Source organism: Rhyacophila brunnea, unplaced genomic scaffold, assembly GCF_057557595.1.
Source record: "Rhyacophila brunnea isolate RB1 unplaced genomic scaffold, BYU_Rbru_1.0 scaffold_16, whole genome shotgun sequence".
NCBI classification, from domain to species: Eukaryota; Metazoa; Arthropoda; class Insecta; order Trichoptera; family Rhyacophilidae; genus Rhyacophila; species Rhyacophila brunnea.
This window is the reverse complement of record NW_028232816.1, coordinates 5,802,504-5,813,481: the sequence shown is the minus strand read 5'-3', so window position 1 is coordinate 5,813,481 and position 10,978 is coordinate 5,802,504.

The window sequence follows — 10,978 nt, the reverse complement described above, 5'->3', positions numbered from 1 at the left end:
TATCCGGTCATTCTCCTGTGTTGTGTAGGTGACAGGGTCTGCCTCCTTGATCGGTGAATGAGATGGTGGTCTGATGTATCGCGATGGTGATCTGTGGTGGTGATGATGTTGCTGTTTGCTCCTGTTGGTCCATGTGTGGGATTTGATATAGTCAGTGTTTGACCTCCCAAGAGCGTGGTCGGACGGGTGCATCGGTGTAGGTGGTTGCCTCGGCCTCCTCTTGATACGCCGTCAAGAGCAGGAAGTGGAGCGTCAATAGGTCCCGCAGTCTGGTCGGTTTGCTTATGTACAAACTGTTGATGTCGTTGTGTATTTTTGTGATTTTTGTCACTTTTTGTAAAATTGGCAAATTTGGCAATTCGGTTTTGGCTATATCTTCGGCTGGGAGGCTGTGTGATAGATGGAACCTAGCTGGTAACCTGCGGGTAGGTGTCAGGTATCTTTACTGTCTTTTCACTTTTTCTATAATTCTCTTGGATCGGCTGATATTATTCTGACAGCGCGTGATAGAGAGAATTCGCGCTATCTCTTTCTCGCTTTGGGTGTAGAAAATTGTTTGGCTAGATTTTCATAGTATTACAGTATGATATTGTTTTGTTGTTGGTTTGATAATTGGAATTCAATAATTATATCATGTTGTAGGCTGGTTCAAATGCTGAATTGCCTGTTTGAATATTAATTCATTTGCTTAACTTGCAAGGCATGTTTTTCATGTAAAAATTGATGATTTTCGAATTTTTATTTTCAAATGCGCCTTAGTAGTACTTAATCCTTTCTTATCAGTGTCATTGTCGACCGGTGCATTTTTTCAGAATTTTTCGTCCGCGGTCAAGCGGCAAATGCCGATACACCGGCTGCGGATGTCTTTTATACCTTTCGCGCCGCAAATATCGGATACGCATTAAGCGCTTTTCTCAACAGTGGCTTCCTTAGATATTGGTAATAATATCGATCTCATTATTTATGCAGCGATTTTCTGTTTTTGAGATGAATTATGATAATTAAATTGTTTGTCATATTTGTTGGGATGTTTAACTTAATAAAACAATGCAATGTCAGAATAACAAATATGTTTAAATAATTAAAAAAAAAGAGTAAGTCAAAATATATTGACGTGCTCTGATAAATTAGAAGAAGTCAAAAATAAAATAGAACTTTGGCAGAAGGAGTTAAGACAAGGAAGGATCTCTACAAATGTTCCAAAGGAACTTCCAGACCACCATTGAAAACAAGCAATTAATTTTGGATCCGTCTCAAAAACATTTAACTTTGCTGCAAAAGAAATTTCATCAGTACTTTCATACAATAAATGCGACAGGATACGAAACTCTTTTGCAACCAATGCCGAAAATTCTATAGAAGCGCTTTTTCTATAAATTCGAGAGGAATTTGTTGAATTGATAAACGACGGGACGCTAAAACTGAAGTTCGCCGATGTTCCATTGGTTATTTTCTGGATTTCGGTTAATAAAAAATATCCTCGGATTTCCGACAAGTCTATCGCAGTTCAGCTCCCATTTTAGAGTAAAAAAAAGTTTACTAAGCTAGTAAGTATTAATATTTTATAACATGTGATTGTAGGATACAATTTATCTGAGATATTGTATCAACAATACTCGGTAAATAATTATTTCTAACCCGACAACTAACCATTATTATATTAATATAACATAACCATAACCATACAAAAAATCGCTAAACATAAAATCAATACCATTAATTTTACCTCGAACACTATTTGAAAAACGCTATTTTAGAGTATCACACTCTCTTTAACCTTAGCGATAGGTAGGAGGGCCCGCCAAAGATCTTGGGCTGGGGTCCCCTTCAGGATGTAGGGTCCATGTTTTGGTGTATAAATTGTTTTACGTGTGGTGTGCCGCGTAATTCTGGGAAGACCTTTGGTTTGCCATGGGTTGGAAAAGGTTGCGGAGCACTGCTGTAGACTATACCAAGTATACTTCATACTAGGTACACTACACATATCTATATTTGAATGGCAGTGCCTGATTGTTTGGTTATGAAGAGACAATTTATCAAATCATTATTTTTTCAAAGAGCGCACTCGGCCACTCACTTCAATATTCATTTTGATTGACCAAATTGGAAGGAATTTAAAACTTTCAACTGGAAAAGTTAATTTATCAATAGAATATGTACATTCAAAACTAATTTTATTGAAAAATCGCCAGGAGCTAGCTTAGCGACTCAGCGCCTCATATGTCAAAACAACCTTATTGATTTTAGGACATTCCTTAAAAATATATTCCATGTGTTCGAAAATCCAAATAGAATCGAATTCAATGAATTTTATAAGTTTAAGATAGGTTCTATATTTTTTTTATAAACGAGGGGAGTTCACTTTCTCGATTATCATCACCTTCGTAATTGACCAGCATCTGATCCCAAATTCCAGGACTCATAGTGACCTCTTTCCATCACTTACAAACTTCTTTTACTTGAACGATATCATCAAATGAGAGATAGGTGAATATCTCAATTAAGATGTCTGGTGGTGAACCATAGGAATATTGGAATAAAACTCACAGAATTTGTTGCACAGTTTTCAAATTTTTTGTATGGTATTTTTGCCAACAGGATATACTTTGTGACTCATAGTGACCTCTTTTAATCGCTTACAAACTTCTTCTACTTGAACGATATCATCAAATGAGAGATAGGTGAATATCTCAATTAAGATGTCTGGTGGTGAACCATAGGAATATTGGAATAAAACTTACAGAATTTGTTACACAGTTTTCAAATTTTTTGTATGGTATTTTTGCCAACAGGATATACTTTGTGACTCATAGTGAGCTCTTTTAATCGCTTGCAAACTTCTTCTACTTGAACGATATCATCAAATGAGAGATAGGTGAATATCTCAATTAAGATGTCTGGTGGTTATCACTCCCTCCATTTTGAATGTGAAAACAAACTGTCACTTTTATTTTTTTAGTATCTGGTTTATTCGTCTGGATTCGGGATGTGAAGGTGGATAATTAACACACCGGAATTGTTTCGGAAACGACGAGTTTATTTGATGATAAAATATATAAGATTACTACATTTTATATAATTTATTTTTTTGGATGACGAAATATGCGTAGCGCGCGTGAGCAGTGTTTTCTGCGTGCTGTCAAGGAAGCTTCTCACCGCCAAAAAAAAACCGTCACACTTGCGAGCTGTGCACAAAATGCGGCGTTGCCATACGTATTTTTTTTTTGACAATGTTGCCGGTCAGATATTTATTAGACAGATATTAAACATTATTTAATTATTTTCGCAATCAGCCGTTATTTGCTGTCAAGGAAGCTTCTCACCGCCAAAAAAAAACCGTCACACTTGCGAGCTGTGCACAAAATGCGGCGTTGCCATACGTATTTTTTTTTTGACAATGTTGCCGGTCAGATATTTATTAGACAGATATTAAACATTATTTAACTATTTTCGCAATCAGCCGTTATTATTTGTTGGCTTCGATACCGATTCGGGCCTCTCAAGATACACAAAGACATCTCCAAATGGGGACCATACGGGGGTGTCACATGGTGAACCATAGGAATATTGGAATAAAACTCACAGAATTTGTTACACAGTTTTCAAATTTTTTGTATGGTATTTTTGCCAACAGGATATACTTTGTGACTCATAGTGACCTTTTTTAATCGCTTACAAACTTCTTCTACTTGAACGATATCATCAAATGAGAGATAGGTGAATATCTCAATTAAGATGTCTGGTGGTGAACCATAGGAATATTGGGATAAAACTCACAGAATTTGTTACACAGTTTTCAAATTTTTTGTATGGAATTTTTGCCAACAGGATATACTTTGTGACTCATAGTGACCTCTTTTAATCGCTTACAAACTTCTTCTACTTGAACGATATCATCAAATGAGAGATAGGTGAATATCTCAATTAAGATGTCTGGTGGTGAACCATAGGAATATTGGAATAAAACTTACAGAATTTGTTACACAGTTTTCAAATTTTTTGTATGATATTTTTGCCAACAGGAGGATATACTTTGTGACTCATAGTGAGCTCTTTTAATCGCTTACAAACTTCTTCTACTTGAACGATATCATCAAATGAGAGATAGGTGAATATCTCAATTAAGATGTCTGGTGGTTATCACTTCCCTCCATTTTGAATGTGAAAACAAACTGTCACTTTTATTTTTTTAGTATCTGGTTTATTCGTCTGGATTCGGGATGTGAAGGTGGATAATTAACACACCGGAATTGTTTCGGAAACGACGAGTTTATTTGATGATAATATATACTAGATTACTACATTTTATATAATTAATTTTTTTGGATGACGAAATATGCGTAGCGCGCGCGAGCAGTGTTTTCCGCGTGCTGTCAAGGAAGCTTCTCCCCGCCAAAAAAAAAACCGTCACACTTGCGAGCTGTGCACAAAATGCGGCGTTGCCATACGTATTTTTTTTTTGACATTGTTGCCGGTCAGATATTTATTAGACAGATATTAAACATTATTTAATTATTTTCGCAATCAGCCGTTATTATTTGTTGGCTTCGATACCGATTCGGGCCTCTCAAGATACACAAAGACATCTCCAAATGGGGACCATACGGGGGTGTCACATGGTGAACCATAGGAATATTGGAATAAAACTCACAGAATTTGTTACACAGTTTTCAAATTTTTTGTATGGTATTTTTGCCATCAGGATATACTTTGTGACTCATAGTGACCTCTTTTAATCGCTTACAAACTTCTTCCACTTGAACGATATCATCAAATGAGAGATAGGTGAATATCTCAATTAAGATGTCTGGTGGTGAACCATAGGAATATTGGAATAAAACTTACAGAATTGTTGCACAGTTTTCAAATTTTTTGTATGGTATTTTTGCCAACAGGATATACTTTGTGACTCATAGTGACCTCTTTTAATCGCTTACAAACTTCTTCTACTTGAACGATATCATCAAATGAGAGATAGGTGAATATCTCAATTAAGATGTCTGGTGGTGAACCATAGGAATATTGGAATAAAACTTACAGAATTTGTTACACAGTTTTCAAATTTTTTGTATGGTATTTTTGCCAACAGGATATATTTTGTGACTCATAGTGAGCTCTTTTAATCGCTTACAAACTTCTTCTACTTGAACGATATCATCAAATGAGAGATAGGTGAATATTTCAATTAAGATGTCTGGTGGTGAACCATAGGAATATTGGAATAAAACTCACAGAATTTGTTACACAGTTTTCAAATTTTTTGTATGATATTTTTGCCAACAGGATATACTTTGTGACTCATAGTGAGCTCTTTTAATCGCTTACAAACTTCTTCTACTTGAACGATATCATCAAATGAGAGATAGGTGAATATCTCAATTAAGATGTCTGGTGGTTATCACTTCCCTCCATTTTGAATGTGAAAACAAACTGTCACTTTTATTTTTTCAGTATCTGGTTTATTCGTCTGGATTCGGGATGTGAAGTTTGATAATTAACACACCGGAATTGTTTCGGAAACGACGAGTTTATTTGATGATAATATATACTAGATTACTACATTTTATATAATTTATTTTTTTGGATGACGAAATATGCGTAGCGCGCGCGATCAGTGTTTTCTGCATGCTGTCAAAGAAGCTTCTCCTCGCCAAAAAAAAAACCGTCACACTTGCGAGCTGTGCACAAAATGCGGCGTTGCCATACGTATTTTTTTTTTGACAATGTTGCCGGTCAGATATTTATTAGACAGATATTAAACATTATTTAATTATTTTCGCAATCAGCCGTTATTATTTGTTGGCTTCGATACCGATTCGGGCCTCTCAAGATACACAAAGACATCTCCAAATGGGGACCATACGGGGGTGTCACATGGTGAACCATAGGAATATTGGAATAAAACTCACAGAATTTGTTACACAGTTTTCAAATTTTTTGTATGATATTTTTGCCAACAGGAGGATATACTTTGTGACTCATAGTGAGCTCTTTTAATCGCTTACAAACTTCTTCTACTTGAACGATATCATCAAATGAGAGATAGGTGAATATCTCAATTAAGATGTCTGGTGGTTATCACTTCCCTCCATTTTGAATGTGAAAACAAACTGTCACTTTTATTTTTTCAGTATCTGGTTTATTCGTCTGGATTCGGGATGTGAAGTTTGATAATTAACACACCGGAATTGTTTCGGAAACGACGAGTTTATTTGATGATAATATATACTAGATTACTACATTTTATATAATTTATTTTTTTGGATGACGAAATATGCGTAGCGCGCGCGAGCAGTGTTTTCTGCATGCTGTCAAAGAAGCTTCTCCTCGCCAAAAAAAAAACCGTCACACTTGCGAGCTGTGCACAAAATGCGGCGTTGCCATACGTATTTTTTTTTGACAATGTTGCCGGTCAGATATTTATTAGACAGATATTAAACATTATTTAATTATTTTCGCAATCAGCCGTTATTATTTGTTGGCTTCGATACCGATTCGGGCCTCTCAAGATACACAAAGACATCTCCAAATGGGGACCATACGGGGGTGTCACATGGTGAACCATAGGAATATTGGAATAAAACTCACAGAATTTGTTACACAGTTTTCAAATTTTTGTATGGTATTTTTGCCAACAGGATATACTTTGTGACTCATAGTGACCTTTTTTAATCGCTTACAAACTTCTTCTACTTGAACGATATCATCAAATGAGAGATAGGTGAATATCTCAATTAAGATGTCTGGTGGTGAACCATAGGAATATTGGAATAAAACTTACAGAATTTGTTACACAGTTTTCAAATTTTTTGTATGGTATTTTTGCCAACAGGATATACTTTGTGACTCATAGTGACCTTTTTTAATCGCTTACAAACTTCTTCTACTTGAACGATATCATCAAATGAGAGATAGGTGTATATCTCAATTAAGATGTCTGGTGGTGAACCATAGGAATATTGGAATAAAACTCACAGAATTTGTTACACAGTTTTCAAATTTTTTGTATGGTATTTTTGCCAACAGGATATACTTTGTGACTCATAGTGACCTCAAAAATCCAATATTAAAAGCGGTGTTAAAAATCATACAAATGTTTTTTGCAATCGGCATATTTTTCTCCATACAAAATTCTTGGTATAACCTGTGCATGGTAGCAATGCTCAGGCTTCCATAGAGACATTTTTTCACTATGAGCTGTACAATAATGGGAAGGCATTACTGGAAATGATTTGATGTGATTACGATTGTTTTCCTTTATGTCAGCAGTTTCAATCACTGTCTTGCATATGCTCAAAGTATTCATATAAAAAAATACTCTTATTTGGACCCCATTTATATCAAAAAACAGTACGCTGTGTACTACTAGGAGTTTGTAATCTGTACTTTGGAATAACTGGCGTGATGCACCTTAATATAAATTCACATTGTCGATCTCCGACGTCTCCGATCCCCCAAAAAATTTGGTGGATTTGTTCCCTTTTTGATTGAATTCAATTTGTTCAACAGTTTAATCTGCACTTTTCAGCACACGGTGGTCCTACTGTCTTTGCGGATACAATTTTTTTTAGAATTTCTAGAAATATACTCCTGCCCTGTATTCCTAGCTTTTTTGGACAAATGCGTTCTCCATTGACTTGGATATCTAATCCGTTTCCTAGGCTTCTCACGTCGAAATCGATGAACGGTTTTATAATATTGTCCATAGAATTTTCAATGACATCTCCATAGATGCTATTATCGCTATACCCTTCTTCTGGGATAATAGGTGAAATTGGATTATCCAATCCCTCGGCGTCCACACAAGTTCCACGGACCTGAAACAATTGAGCAAAGCAAAATGTTATGAATATGTATAGAAATTTTAAATGTCGTATATTAGTATTCCTCTTAGACATCGTGTACTACTGTACAACAATAATATAGTAAATAATAGAATGTTAATACAACCTTAAAATAAACTCGTGGACGGAAGACGTACCGTTGAAAGTAATAGGATAAGATTTGACTGATCTAATAATTGCGTTCTTACGCGGTGGGGAGTAGATTGAATTGAATTTAATGCTAGCAGAGATGCGTCTATTAACCATAACTGAACATGATTCTATGTTGTGGTCATGTAGTGCTGAAATTGTTGCACAGTGATCTATATGAGATTTAATAAAAATAGCGGTTCCGCCGCCTCTGCTCGCTAGTCTGTCTGATCTGTACATAGTATAGTTGGAAAAGTTAATACAATACCGGGTTTGAGACAGGATTCGTTGACAAAGAATACGTTGTCACTGGCCTTTTGCTGGGGAGGCGAGTTTGGCGGGCCGTGATACTGAGCTAAGCCAAGAAGTGAGGGGCGGGACAGAAACACACAGTATGACCATACAGGATTTATTGTCCATAAATTTCAATTAAGATCTGCGCTTCATGCAGCTCATCATCTCGTCGACGCAGCATATAAGGGACCTAAAAAGTGTCAATAAGTGTCAAAAATTTGGGGCTAGTAATATCTGAAGTCGTTGAAGAGCAACAATTACTGTTTCAGTCAAGGTAAAAAGCAAAATTCACTTATTGTTGCTGTCTGTTATTCATTTCTTTAGCAATGAATGTTTGCACAAAATTTGACCTTAACATAACCTGATTATTTTAAGGTTACAGTAAGATGTTTTGAGATCACAACGATATGGAGTAGAGTATCTTTACCTAGCTTAATAGCCTAAACAAGTCGTCAATTGAAAAGAGAACTGAGATTGAATGGTCATAGGATATTGTGTTTAATTTCACAGAGAATCTGCCATAATCCCAAGTTACAGGAAGGAACCTACCTGAAGGCTGTCTACACTTGTGTATATATGCTTTGCAATAATAATATACTTTGCAAAGAGAGCTTGTTATCTGAATTGAAATGGTTAGCCGCTAGAGAAACACTTAACTCGATGTGGAATGTCTGATAAAAATCATTGTGATATTTACTAAATTTGAAGTGGTGGCGACAGCTATCGAGTCAGTCGCAGTCGAAGAACTTCAGGAGAGCAAAAAACTTCCATTTCACGTGGTACCTGTCGCTGGTCACTTTTCACTCTTTGCCGCCTTTTCTTTATTTTTGTATTCCTTGTATTGGCAACACAAAATCTGCCATTTTCGTGTGGCATCATCCACTGAGTACGAACTGCTTTCAAGGCCCAAATCTTGAACGATTTGGACTCAAACAGCATTTCTTTTGACCCTGTTTTTATAATCAGTCATCCTGCAATCCCACAATAGTGGATTAGCTTCCACCATTTTGATTAAATTAATAACTGCGTCATCCGTCCACTCCACCACGATTTTGCGAACCCCTTTCTCCATTTCTTTACTATACTGTTTCGTTATAATGTCAAGATGGCGCTCGAAATGAAGGACAAAAAAAGACTTTATTTACTCCCTTCTATTAATATTGATTACAAATTTACAGGACGATTAGTATTTAATGTTACTGATTCTGACGATGTTGGCGTAGATCTACCTCTTGTTGCTCTCTGCGAGCGCGAGAATTGAAGAATCTCTTTATCTCCCACACGTAGAGTTCCCACTCGCATGCTCGTGGGAGCGTGGTCGCCCACCTAGCTGCCTCTCCTCGCATCTGGCGGTTTGCAACCCTGCTCCAGTTGGTTGCTGGGGTGCGTGCTTGTGTGAAGTACGTCTTTTATTCTCGCAGGGACTCACTGACGTCCTGGTAGGCGGCGCCGCTGTACTCCACCTCCAGCTCTGGCTTGTGACCCAGGGTATGAAGGGTTTCGGCGTGGCGGTTGCTAGGGCACTTGGTGTAGGACTGGCCGTCTGAGTTTCCACTGATGGAAGGCTCCAGTGGGCGAGTCCTGGAACAGGACTTCCGACATCGGCGTATTGGCCTGCTCCTCCGCCATGGCTTCGGCTTGCTGGTCTTGCTGTTGTGTTGGGCGCCACTGGGCGTGCGCTTTCCCAGATTTTGCTCTGGTCTGCATCTACCAGATGTGCACTTATTACTGTTGTCAAGTCAAAAAGTTGTCCGTGTATCTTCCACCAAAGAGCGAGTACTGCACAAACACTTGATGTCGTTGTACTCGTTTCTTCTGCTGGCTGTTAATCTCAGGGTCGTTGACACAATTCTGCCCACTAATCCCACGTTCTGGGTGTCAAAATGTCACCGGCCTTTCGCTGCGTAAGCGAATTATGCGGGCCTTGCCATTAGCAAGAGCCAAAAAGTGAAAGGTGGTACAGGGACACGTATGTCTGACACAGTATACTCGTATTTTATTGGGCGAATTATATGGAGTTATTTTGTGTATATAATTAGTTGTCTGGCTGGTGCGCGGGGTGTAGAACCCTGGACGCAGGACTGGCAGGTATGGTGTCGGTTGACGAGCGTGGGGTATAGTTACCCTGGACGCAGGACTGGCAGGTATGGTGTCGACTGGCGAGCGACTCTGGTACGTATTTGCGCGGTGGTACTGGCAATTTCGGATACGTATTTGCGCGGTGGCACTAGCAATGGCGACGGATTGCTACTAGTGCAGTACAACTGACTCGGACACGTATTTGCGCGGCGGCACTAGCAATTGCGGCGGATTGCTACTTGTGCATTACAACTGCTCTGGTAGGTACTCGCGGCGTCTGTCGCAGTGGTCAGGCAGACGACAAAAGGGCGCACACCCGCTCGACCTGCGGGGTATCCACCAAATACGGTCTCCGACCACACAGCCAACAATATCTGTGGGGCCGAATCACACATTCGGCAGAATCGGTGTGTCAGTATGACCCTCTGGTATCCAACCAAATACTTTCATCAACCACACAGCCAACGATATCTGGGTGATTGGATCAGGACGAGAATCAGTACGTCGGCGGCAATGGGTTAGCATAATAGATATAACATCTCAGGGCGGCAATAGGTTAATGGCCAAAGTAGATACCGGCAAGGTTGCATATCGGCTGGACTGAAGGCTTCTGCTGGGCATTTGGGAGAATT